At 39.3% G+C, this 13,225-nt stretch overlaps 1 long non-coding RNA gene across 1 annotated transcript; it reads right to left on the reverse strand.

Moving 5' to 3' along the window:
- Positions 1–3,526: 3,526 nt before the first annotated feature.
- LOC118162934 lies at positions 3,527–12,921 on the reverse strand. The gene is made up of 2 exons (XR_004748722.1): positions 12,803–12,921; positions 3,527–3,863 (listed from the first exon to the last, which is right to left on the reverse strand). It is a non-coding gene; the product is annotated as an uncharacterized LOC118162934 (long non-coding RNA).
- Between the last annotated feature and the right edge of the window lie 304 nt (positions 12,922–13,225).

Genomic DNA, 13,225 nt, shown 5'->3' on the forward strand with positions numbered 1-13,225 from the left:
TTTTTATCATTGACAACCAGCCTTGACGGTATAGGACTATGGAGAAAACACAGATGGCAGAGGAAGGGAGGGAAGGAAAATCTCTTTGGAAACTAAGCAAAAAGAGGTGCTCCCAGGAAACTGGGTATATTCAAACTTAAATTTATACATAAGGGTTTGCTCCGATCCACCAACATCCCACTGCTGTGACTTTGGATACCTGCACAGCACTCAGTTGAAATCATGGTGCCTATTTCAAATGTGCAGAAGATACAGTTAATTTTCTGCTCAACAGGAAAGGTCAGTCACTCACAGAGGAAAAGAGATTCATCTGCTCCAGCTTGATCCAGAAAGAAGACTGGGCAGGGTCTGAAAAACTTTTTGATGCCTTCCTCTACCCTCAATAGATATCTTCAAGGCTACATATAAAGCACAGTCCTCATCATAATGAGAATACAAGGGCTAAAGATGGCTGTGGTTCTGCTGGACCAACAAGATCTTCCAAAATATAGGCAGAAGGTGAGAAATTAATTACCCTACTATCTCCCCAGAAGCTAAGAGACAGTGTCACATCTCAAGAAGGGTGACATAAGGAAGGTGTGAAATGCTTAAAGGTCTACAGAATACATGAAATATTGCGTTATCAATTGCATCATTTGTGCAACTAGTTAAAATGACCACCTCCCCTGCACCTACCCACCCACACAAATAGACAGACATAAAACCAAAGTGACTTTCCCCAATTCAAACTGATGAATATTCTATTCTGTCTCTCAACAACAGTGAAAACCATATCAGAGACCCCATCTCTACATAAAGAACTGGTAGCATCTCTTCCTGATATGAAATTGAAGGCAGAAAATATCAAAATAGTTCATCCATATAGCTTTTATATCCCCTGCATAGGAAATGCAAGAAACTGAGGAAGTCTGATCTTCTGAGGTTTCCAACCCTAGCTCCAGACCAGAGAGGTCTGGCTTCATTTGGAGACCTTCTGAGTTGAAGAACTGAGCGTGCAGAAATTTTCCAAGTCACCCCCAAATTTCCAGGGATTTGGTACTCTGCTAGTTCTGATGCTGCCCTGCTTCATAAGGCTCTACAAAGCAGATCAGGATCCATTAAGACAGACAGCTTGTTTTCTCTGCAGATTGATGTTTTCAAAAAATGTAATATATAACACAATTCTACTGGGCAGCACTTGCTTGGCAAGTAATAAGAGATTAATCTACTGTTTGTTTCAGATGTGGATGTTCAGGCTTGTAACTAGGAAATGGAGATCCTAAGAAAACCTGTATGTGTGCATATGCATACGTGCACATTTATTTTTATATGTATATTTAAAAAAAAAAAAGAAAAAAAAAAAAAAAGATTGCTCTGAACATGCATGCTATCTGTCATACTTGTATTTTTCTATCACAAATGAGTTTATACTCCATGATGGCTTGTGAATAAAACTTGCTTCTTGCTTTGCCTGCCTGATGCCAGCATAATTGGCACCTTACAAGCAAATATGTTCACTTACTGATGCTTTCAGCTGAAAAGTTAACTTTTTTTTTTTTTTTTTTTTTTTTTTTTTTTTTTTTTGGCAACTGCTCATTTTGCCTCTTGGTTACAGGGCCAAGTGCCTTTACAGATGCTGATTTCAATGGTACAGTGCTGATTTACACCAGTGGAAAGTTTGGTCTGGAGTCATGTGTGATTTCCTAATTTTATTAGAATATTTTGTTGTTTTTCAGCGATACAGGGAGAAAAGACAGCTCTAAGCCAGCAACAGTAACTTGCCACTGTGAACATGGAAAAGAGGAGGGTGGAATAGCTGGGCGGAGGGGGATCCTAGCCCATTTTAAACTTGTAAATTTAAAGTAAACAGCTGGATCACAAGGGAAAAGAGAGAGAGAGGAGGAGGAAAAAAAAAAAAAAAAAAAAAAAAAGTACACATGCTCAGCAAAGTTCCCGTGCACTCTGAAGATTGCTGATGCTTAAAGATTGAGAGACCCCAGATTTCATTTCTTGGCAGCTCAGGCAAGAAGGATGGTCTCCAAGGAGCTGCCGTCTCAGGCTGCAGAGGTGAGTAGCCAGAGGTTTATCCTGAAGGCTACTGGGCCTCTTAGAAGTTGGCATTCTTTCAGCATGAAAGATGGTAAAATATTAGCACTTTAAAAAGACCATGTCTCACACGGCAATAAATCTAAATGCTATCAGATGCCAGCATGTCTATCAATAATAAAGACAGATGTGTGAGAAGCTCTTTTATGCATATACAAGCATAAGCAGCCTGAGGGTGAGGGGGTGATGGGAAAGAAGGAGGGGGCCAAAAAGGAAGGAATATTTCCAGGCTCAGACATTTGAAGTCTGTATCTCCAATAAATCTTCCAAGCAGAGGGCTCAGGCCAGATCTTCAGCACTGATTTTTTGCTTCTTCCCTTACATTAAAGCAATTAACATCTGGCCATAATCGGGGAGGGTGGGGGGAGTGTAAATAAAAAGACTGGATTCGGCTTAAATGCAGGTGCCAGTCTGAACAAGGATCAACATCTGGCCGAACTGGAAAGTGGGTCTCTCCTTCTTTTTCTCTCCCTTCCAGTTTTCGCAGAAAGCATGTCAGGGAAGAGGTTTCTTGTCTGCTTTCCTACGGAAACGAAGCTTATGCAATCATGTAGTGTGCCTATGTTTAGGCCCTTTTTTTGAATTCATAAGCCAATTTGAACCAGTTTTGACAGAGTTTTGTGTATCTGGAAAATTAAGGTTCTGAAGTTAGGATGAAAATAGCTGTTTGGACAGTGGATTGCTATTAAAAGAAATCGTTGTATCTCTTTACAGGTACAGAAAAAAAAAAAAAAAAGTGTGTTTTTTGTTTGTTTGTTTGTTTGTTTTTCAGAGCAGAGCTGCAAAAATTCACCTGAGCCTTGGGACATGAATAAATATGTAGGCAGTCAGGCTTTCTCCACTCACAGAAGTCAGCACTCTCTCACAGCAGTGGGCAGGTGAAGAGACTTCTTCTAAGACATGGGCAAAGATGAATTAGTTTCCTTGAGTCAAGGTCAGCTCCACCAGGAGAATATAATTTGAACTTCACTCATTCTTGGATAACTCTTCCTATGATAAGATTGATAGGTTACTCAGTGTTCAAGTAAACTGAGAGGAGAAAGAGCAAGACAGAAAAGTCAAAGTCAAAGTGGCTGTGCAGGTTGATAACTTACTCACTGTGGTTTTGGATAGGAGAAGACAATGACCTTTCTGGGTATTGTTCCATGAATGGCACAAACAGCAAGCCCTTTCTGGCATGTTTGTGTCAGCTGCCTAGATCTTCTGTGCACAGATTCCTCCCTGAAGGTTAAGACTTATAATGGCGGTGCTCCTGTTTGGCCTCTCTCATGTCTCATAGGACTCTAATCTTGGTCTCTGCTTATGAAACATGTCTTTCTGACCTCTACCCATTTGTCAAATTTGGATGAAATTACCACAGAACTAAAAAGCTGGGAGAGATAGATGAGAATAAATGAAGACAGACAAGGTGAGCTCATCCATTCTTTGGCCCTTGGAAATCCTGTTTGCACTTATTGTTTTCTTCTAGTCTCCAATTCTCTTCTTTCAATAAAACCATCCTCCATCCTTGTTTTGGCTCCAGTGCCTGTTAGTCATGTTCCAGACTTGGCATTTCCATCAACCGCAATAGACACATACTATTAAAACTTCCCAAAACTATAACCCTCTCTTCTTGGGGGCTGACTCATCACCAACACTCACAGCAGAACACCTTCAGATTTTGGAGCAGTTTTAATCACATTTCTAATGAGCAGCCCCTTGGGCCCAAATATTCTTTGCTTGTTCATGATCTTCTCATGCTAGAACGTTTCACCCAAATCCTCCTGGCTGCTTTTGAACTGCAAGAGAGTGACACTTACTGGTAAACAAAAACATGTTGGATTGTCACGCTTTCTTATAAGAGAATAGGAAATATCTCTCTAGGATGGCTGTCTGAAGACAACCTATTTGCTGTGCAAAACCAGCCTAAAACCGAGATTTGAGGAGAGAAAATGAAAATTAATTAAAATCAAGATTATTGTACTAATATCAGAACCTGCTTAACCAGCTTCACTTGTGCTGTTCAGAAGCATTGAACTTTTCACTTTGTTTTCAGCTGAAATGTAACCAATTAGCAGCAGTACAGGAGTGGTAAATACCTTTATAGAGCGGTCACTAGAGAGCACCAAATAGCCACACTGCCCCGTGTGTCTTGCCCATGTGGAGAAAGAATTACAGGTACTGGAAAAGGTTGTGATTTACCACTTATCTCTATCTACTTCCACATATCTCCCTAGGTCTAGAGTCCATCATTTCTTTGGGGGGTTACTGTCTATCCTTTGGGGGAGTTTTTTTGCTGTTTGTTTGGTTGTTGTTTTTTTTTTGTTTTTGTTTTTTTTGGTTAGGGAACAGTAAAGAAAAAACAAACAAACAAACAAACAAACAAACAAAAGAAAAAACAGCATGACCTAAGAAGAGAGTTCAGAAGCAGTTAAGTAGATTTGGGTCCCTGTAACAGAGGAGTACTAAGGAGTACTCCTTAGAGGAGTGCCACAAGATGATGGAGGGCCTGGAGTATCTGACATGTGAGAAGAGGCTGAGAGAACTGGGACTGTTCAGCCTGGAGAAGAGGAAGCTCAGGGGGATCTCATCCAAGTCTATAAACACCTGAAGGAAGAGCGCAAAGAGGATGGAGCCAGGCTTTCTTGAGTGGTGCCCAGAGACAGGACAAGAAACAACGTGCAGAAACAGAAATATAAGAGATTCTGTCTGCACTTTGGAAACACTTCTGCAATATGCAAGTGACTGAGAACTGGCACGGGTTGCCCAGAGAGGTTGTGGAGTCTCCTTTCTCAGAGATACTCAAAAGCCATTTGGACACGGTCCTGGGCAACCGGTCAGGTGTCCCTGATTGAGCATGGGGGATGGAAGGTGACCTCCAGAGGTCCCTTCCAGCCTCAGCCATTCTGTGATCCTGTGGTTCTGTGAAATGCTTCCTCTAGTTCTAATCTTCAACCCAGCCTTTTAGTGATGAACAGGTCTATGTGGCCTTACAGAACACATCTTGTAGGGAGGTTGAAGACTTCAGTGATATCTGAGCTTTTGAGTGTCTCCTCTGCTACTTTGTTCATAAAAAGGCTAATCCAATCATGGGAGTAATGGTTTGGCACTCACCAACTGCAAAATTATAGGTCCCCTTCCCATTTTCTTCCCTTTCTCATTCCAAATCTTTCCTTAGTGGTTTATCTCCTGAAGTGTTCTCTGGACTGAGGTTGTGTGTGTGTGTAGGTGGGAACAGTCTTGTAACTCAACTAATTTTGTCCCAGGACTGCATGGGTGGCTCAAGTGTGCTGTGGGTTTCAATGACAAGTACTTTCTTAGTTTTCTCTCTTTTTGCCCTTTATCCTGCCCCTCACAACCTCCTTGTGTCACAGCAGCTTTTACCTGCCTTCCCCTTCCACAGACGCACATCTTCTTTATTGTACCATGTCAAGTAATGGCAGCGTGAGACACTGGGTATTCTGGACAATATCTGGAGAGTTCATTATCTCATTCACTGGTTGGCTCACGCAGCACTAATCTTTTCTACATTAAAACAAACTGGGAAAGAGGGTAAGCAGAAGATTTGTGTGCGTACAGGGGAAGGAGGAAATGAGATGGGAGATCCTCACTGACCTTTCTGTAACACATCCAACCCTTATATTGTAGTCTTCCTTTTCAGTTACACGTGCCAGGTCTTCTAGTTTCTCTCAAAGGCACCACTCTAGCAGGGATTGCAATCTACCAGAAGCCACCACTCCAATACAGCAACCTGACTTTACCATCCCATTGAGATTAGCATGATTATTATTTTAACAGGCAAGGTCTGAGCAATTTAGCTCTGTTGTATAAATTGCATGATAGGTTTGGTCTACAGCTCTCAAATAGATGGTTTAATACTTCCTCATTGCTTGTTGCTTTGCCCATAATGTCTATGATCATGGCTCTCCTGAGGAAGCACCATGATGTAATCCTAAAAGTGGATTTACACCAGGTCAGATACTTTGGACTAAGCTCCCTCGTGTAGTCTTTCTCCTAAGTAAACACACTGTGCTGCTTACCTCAGGAGAACTGTGGGGTGAGCAAAGGCTGCGTGCTGGCACCTACCACAGTTACCAAGGTGCTGCAGACCCACAGTAATCCATATGCCTTCTCAGTCTACACACATTGCACTCCTTCTCCTGTGACTGTCCTCTTTGGCTACCTTTACATCTCCCTCCCATTGCACGGGGAGTTTCTGAACATTATTACTGCATCCCCAGCACTAAGGTTTATGTGAAACCATGTTCTGTTCAGAGAGGCTCTCTGCAGGCTGGAGTGAACTGCTCAACTTCTTGGTTTCCCAGTTTGTGAGATATCATGGTGTCAGGATGTCACAGCTCTGATACATCTATTAGAAGGCAGAGGCCAAAACACTCAGCCAAATTAGAGACATTGGCTTTCTTTTTGGCATGAGAATGCATGATGTAGTAGAGACCTTCTGCCCTCACAGCAACAAAATCAAAATAGGACAACCAGCTTTGTACGACACATAGAGCATACAACTGAAAAGTTTCACTAAGTTATGACATTATTTTTTAAATGGTGATGGTAAAGATGCAACAGAGAGGAGAGTTGGCAAGGCACAACAGGTTGTGGGAATCTGCTGTAGGAGTCCTGGAAATCAGCCCTGGAAATCAGTCCCCTTCTAAACGGCAAACTCAGGACCTCGGGTCATGAATTTCCTCACTCTTCTTTTTAAACATAACGCTTTCAATCAGGAGCCTGTGTGGGTACACAATCTGCAAGAAATGCAAAATTATTTTATAGTGTCTAAACTGATATACAATATTATGAGGAGATACAGGGACTATATGTTACTTGATCAACCTGGAACTTAGCACGTACAGGGGCACATCACATATTAATAGCAATAAAGATGATGTCACAGAACAGGCAAGATCTGGCTTATGGATCCTAAGTCCTATGACTCATTCTTCTAACCAGTGCTGATGCAAGAACAAGACGGTGATACAGATGGTTTTATCATTATCTGGATGAATTCTGTCTGGTAGAATTAGTCATCCATGAAGACATGCCAATGAACACTTTCTGCCTTCTTGTAGCGACACTAAGTGGGGCACTGCACATTTTCACCTAGAATAATGCTACTTTAAGAAATATTTTAGAAACATGTACAAGTCTATATTTTATCTCTTCCTTAGTATGTTCCTCAAATCATCAAGTAGAACATTAGCCTCATACATTTTCTGCTCCAAGAGAAAATCCATAATAGATGGATTTTCTCCATAGGAGATACAATTGCATAATCTAATGCTGGAAACACAAAACCTTTAGGCTAGTTGATTCATTTCTGAGATGATAAATCTAGAATTATTAATGAAATGTTAACTCTGAACCCTAATAATGTTACAGAATGTTACACACTCCTACAGAGATTGCCTAACAGCTCACTATTATCAACCCATTTCTGTTACTCCTTTCTCTCTGATTTCTCTTACTCTTATGTCACTCTTATCTTCTGTCACTCTGATTTGGATTCCTCTCTCATTTATGCTATCTCTGGTGCTGATTTAACCCCTCAGAATGTAGATTAAGCTTACTGAACTGACCAAAATCTGACTCAGCAAGGGGAAAAAAAAAAAAAAAAAAAAAAAAAAAAGATTGTTTTCAAATCTATGCATGAAATGTATTAGCTTGCAGAGGTATGAGATGAATGTCAGAGCCAATGAAAAAGAGGAAAGAAAAATGTGTGACTGAGAAAGAAAAGGGTGTGTGCAGTGGGGGGAATTGGAGAGGGAGGTGGTTGTGAGCTGTTAGATTTTCCCAGCCATTTCTTTTAACAGCATCCTACCTCTAAACAAGGTTGACATTTAAAAACTGACCAAAGCAATATAGAAAACAAATGAGCCCCAGAAGGCCTGACAAGGCTGCAGGGAGTAGTGAGGGTGCAACGAGCCACCTCTGGAAGTGACACCATAATCCTTTCAGGAGAGCTCTGCGCTTCCCAGAGATCCCCATGATAACACAGCTTTGTTCCTAAGATTCAGGGAAGAAAAAGGCATGAGACTACTACACCACAGAGCTGAAGCTGAAAAAAAAAAAAAAAAAAAAGAAGAAAAAATAAATACACTTTTTTAGACCACTTGTCCTTGAAGACAAAAAAAATATATGAAGTGAAACTAAATATGTTACCCAAAAAGTTAGAGAGAGAAACAAGTAATTTTGGTGGAATCACAGTACAATTATTACAGGTTTTCAAATGGGAACATAAAAGCTGAACACTTGGATTTGTTTGGGGTTTGCATAGACATTTTTGTTTTAATTATTTTTACCCATTTAAGATTAAACACTTTTTATAGACTGGATGTCAGGCACTATGGAAAATTTAAAAGTTTTCTTTTGAAAATCTGAAAGTGAACAGCTTTGAAATGTCTCCTTTTTTTTTTTTTTTTCTTGGCTGAAACATTTTGCCAAATTTGAAATGAATTTTTCAAACATATTTTGTTCCCTCCCACACATCTCAGATGCTGAATTTTAACATATTTATTGCTCATCAAAAATGTCACTCAGCTCCCATCCAAAATACACTTCTGTGATGCCAAAAAGAAATCTTGAAATTGAATAACAGCAGTGAACTAATTAGATATGTTTGCAATACGATGTGACAGCAAAGGAGCTATGAATTTGGGAAGATAAATCACAGTTTATACAGTGAGATCATGCAGGGTGAAACTCAGCAAAATTGTAGCACCAACCTAGATTATGATTTGCAATCTAGCTGAAGTCCTATTTCAGACTCTGCAAGTAACTTCTTTCACTCCGCTGCACATCAGTAAATTTTGCTCTCCCAGTAAACTGCTGGTGGTCCTAGACATCTCAGTCAGACCCAAACACTGGGACTTGTTCACACATTGTCATCCTGATCCATCTGCCCTGGGAGCAGACGTTACCAGTAGTATCCGCTACCTCTTTGAAAGGCAACCACCACCTCCTGACCTTAGTTTTAGCAAGCTAAACTGAAGGTATGAGTCCTTTCAGGCCCCCATCATTCACAAGGATCCATATCATGTAACTATTTGAGATTGTTTGGATTGCAATGGATTAGGAACTGAACAGAATGATGCACACTGATGCTGCCAGAGGAAACAAGAGCCTGTTCTGAGGGTATGGATAGACAATAGTTAAGTGAACAAAAATTCTCATTATTTTGTTGAAGTATGCTCCTTATATGTGTAGTGCAAAGATATTTTCTTTTACTTAGAGTCAGTCGTAAACCAAAATAATCTTCCTTATGCTTACATTTGCAATATTGCATACAAACACTGAGATTCTATGGGGCTAAATATGACTCTTATTAGTATTATCTATCCCTGTGTGAATCTATATCACATGTATAAGTAAAAAGATTCTATTTCTTCCTAAAGGAGCTGCCCAGCATGCTGGATATTCAGACTGAGGGTCCTAGGCCTATGCCCCTAACTCGTGTTAAGAGAATAGGTATGCACAGAAAGCCTACCTTTCCTGGTCCCAAATCTTAATCAGAACACTTAGTGTTTTTCATCCCGTCTGTGGTTTCTGGTTTGTTCCAGGATCAAAGAGCAGTGGCCATTACTAGAGCAAGAAACATCTGCTTCCACAGTGTTCACAGAACAATGAAAAACAGCTCTGTGTAGCAAACGGAATTAGGAGACTAAACTCCTGTATGTTATCTGCAAAAGGTTATTTAAATCAATCTTTCTGATTTCCTAAGGCAAACCTAATCTTTCAATAGGTTTCCAGTAACTTTGAAGCTAAAGGGGCCACCTCTTTAGGCATGTATAAGGAGTCACCTAGTTAATGCTGTAAACCCATTCAATCACAGTGTTGTTCTTATTGTTGCTGTTATTGTTTTTTTAGTTTCTAGTTTCTGAGAACTGTGTGGTACAAACCCATTCGGGATACTATCTTTAATATTTCTTGACAGCATAGCCTTGGGAAAATTGTCTGTTTCCTTGTCTCATCCTTTTGTTGTAGAATTAGAAACCAAGATCTATTGAACACAAAATTTACAGTTGTACAGGACTTGCATTTCTGAGGGAATTACTAAGTTCATAGTGAAACTACAAACTAGTAATAAATGCAAGCTTGTTATTTTGTCTACAACAAGAATTAACTACAGGTAGGAAAAAAAAAAAAAAAAAAAAAAAAAGAATGTTCATTTTGTTGTTGTTGTTCACTAGAGATTTGTTTTTTCTTATTTTCTTGCTTCATGATTTCTTTGCTTCATTTATCAGACTACCATTTTCCATCTAAACTTGACTCCAGAGTAATTCCAAATCATGAAGCCATGTAATATAATAGGATAGTGCAATATCGAAGGGACTTCAGGACATCTCTACTCCAATGCAGTCAGACCAAGTTGTTCAGGGCTTTCTCCAGTCAGGTTTTGAAAACCTCCAAAGACAGACACTGCATGAACTATCTGAGCAACCTAATCCAATGCCTGACTATTGTCACTGGGAAAAAGTTTCTCCTTATCTGTAATAGTTGCTCCAGTCCAAATAGCTCTTCATACAACTTACCCTGTTTCCTCGCAGCTTTCTGTAATGTACCACTGTGAAGAGCCTGGATCCAGCATCTTTCTTATAGGATACCATGTTGAAATATTTGATAAAGCTTAAATAATTGTCATTCCTTGTTCTCACCTTATCCAGAAATCCAGTCATTTATCTTATAAGGCAATGAAGTAGTCACGATATATCTCTGACAAATTCATGTTCATTGTTCCTAACCTCCGTCTTCTCTATGTGACCTGAAATCTTGCAAGAAGACTTGCTGTATGATTTTTCCTGGGACCAAAGTAAGGCCGACTGGCCTGGAGTTTCCCAGGTCTTCATTTTTGGTATAGGTTGAAAAAGGTGAAAACATTTCCCTTTCCCCAGGTGTCGGGGACCTCACCTTCAAGGGGACCTTTCAGAGATATTAAGATACTTGCAAGGACATTCAGTTCTTTCAGTACCCTTTGATGCAGCCCATGGACTCATATAGGTTAAGTTCCTTCAGGTAATCCCTGTCTTGACTTTGATCCACTGATGATAGCATTGAATTCCACCAATAGACACAGACACCTGGGAGACCTGTTAGAAGAATTAGGCAAAGGTGTTGAGTATCTCAGCCTTATCTTTATCTTTTGTCACTAAATCACCCACCCCAAATAGAAAGAGACACATTTTTTTCTTGGTTATTCCTTATTAAAAATGTGGACTTTAAAAGCTCTTCTTACCCTTGACATACCTTGAAAGACTCAACTCTAGTTGAGGTGGGTTTTCATGCACACCTAGTCCCTTATGGTCTGCAGCAATGAGTTACAATCCTCTGCTGAGTCTGCTTCCATACCGCCTCCAGTGACTTTGTTCCTTATCTCAGCTGTCACAACTGACTCATTAGCCATACCTCTGTGGCTTCAGATCTTGACAAAAATTACTCAGTTCAACATAAAGCAATCTTGCATCCTTCTTCTCTTTTTGTCTCTTTCTGTTATTACAAGTCTTCTCTCATGAATAAACTATGCATTTGAAAAACATTCTAGGAACAATTAATTTTGATTATATTAAAGTATTTGGATGGCTGATTAAATGACATTTTCCCTTCAGGAACACATGATCAAATTTGAAGTTATTTTAATACCAAAAGTCAGAACATTTGAACTAGAAGAAAGAAAATGTACAAGACGGGATTCCAGGAAGAAAGTTGCTAGCAGACGTCATTAAGAATGAAGCCATGCAGGACAGAAAAGCAAAAACATAGCAAGGAGAACAAGAAAAACTCACCCTAGATGCCTTTAGATTTTCAGATCTTTAATCTCAACTATTAAATATATTTATTTTCTGATACCTTATAGATAAAATCTAAAGTCCACTTTACTTATAAAAAAATATGTTCTCATATAAAAATAAGTTTTCGTACAAATTGAGCTCTTTGTTTTCTTTGTTCTTCATTACTACTGTGTCTAAGCATGAAAATGAAAATATTTAATTCCATCATAAACTAGGAGCATCATTCTCCAAGGCCCCTAATCTGAAGGCGATGTCTCTCAGTTTTAGCCCACAAGTCACTTTATGCTTTGCAAATTTAGTTTCCTCTACATCATATTGCTGAAATTGTTAACAGCTGAAACAGACTAATTAGGAGAGCCAGACTGGCAAACATAGTTGTTTACCCTGAAAAAGGGAGCTCCAGACCAAAGAAGGTTTCTTCAGGAAGGGATTTTGTGTACTTTTCTCATTCTGACCAACAGGAATTTACAGTTATATTTAAATGTAAAACCAAATGTAAATTATACAAGAATTGAGCTATTTAATGACCACCATAGACCATTCTATTCAGTGTTTTCAGCAAACCTGAATCAACATGACAGTTACATTACTAATGTTCCTGGAAAATGACAGTTTATGTACAACCATGAAAACAAAAGAATGGGTCCCTTTAAAACTAAATTTCCTGCTGAAAATTTGCTTAGATCCAGATGGGAATTTCTATCCCCTTCCTTTAGAGATGAAGTTAACCAGAGAGATGTGATTAACAACTCTTAACCTTTTAGCCAGTCAGGTTAGAAAGAGGGAAAAAAAAAAAGGTGTATATATATATATATATATATATATATATATATATATATTATATATATATATATATGTTATGGTCCCATACATATTTGCATGGATGCAGTCAGCATCCTCCCTTCTCCAAACCTAAATGTCACGGCCAATGTCCAACTCACCTTTCCACATGATCTAATGTATCAGGTGGTGCATGTCTGATATTTCTCCTAAAATGCTTGTAATATAGCCATACAACAACTTGAAGTTCTTAGGTACCTTGTGACTCCTCCTTCCCTGCTCAGTGGCCATGGGAGTTACACTGGTCCTTTCACAGAAGTGCCTTGTTTGGTTAGTCATTTGTTGCCATCTGCAATTTTTGTGGTGTTCTTTCAGGTGATGTAAATAGCCACCATCGAGTCAAAAAATACCATGAGATTCAAGAAGGTCAGTTTCTATACCACCAATGAACTATCAGAAAGACACTCCTTAAAGGAAAAACCTTTCAAGAAAGAGTAAATCTTGGGGCAGACCACTGTGGTTCTGTGGAAGCACTGGAAGTTTTGTAGAAAATATATTCTGAAAAGATACAAATTATACAAATA

The sequence above is a fragment of the Oxyura jamaicensis genome, chromosome 2 (assembly GCF_011077185.1).
Source record: "Oxyura jamaicensis isolate SHBP4307 breed ruddy duck chromosome 2, BPBGC_Ojam_1.0, whole genome shotgun sequence".
NCBI lineage: Eukaryota > Metazoa > Chordata > Aves > Anseriformes > Anatidae > Oxyura > Oxyura jamaicensis.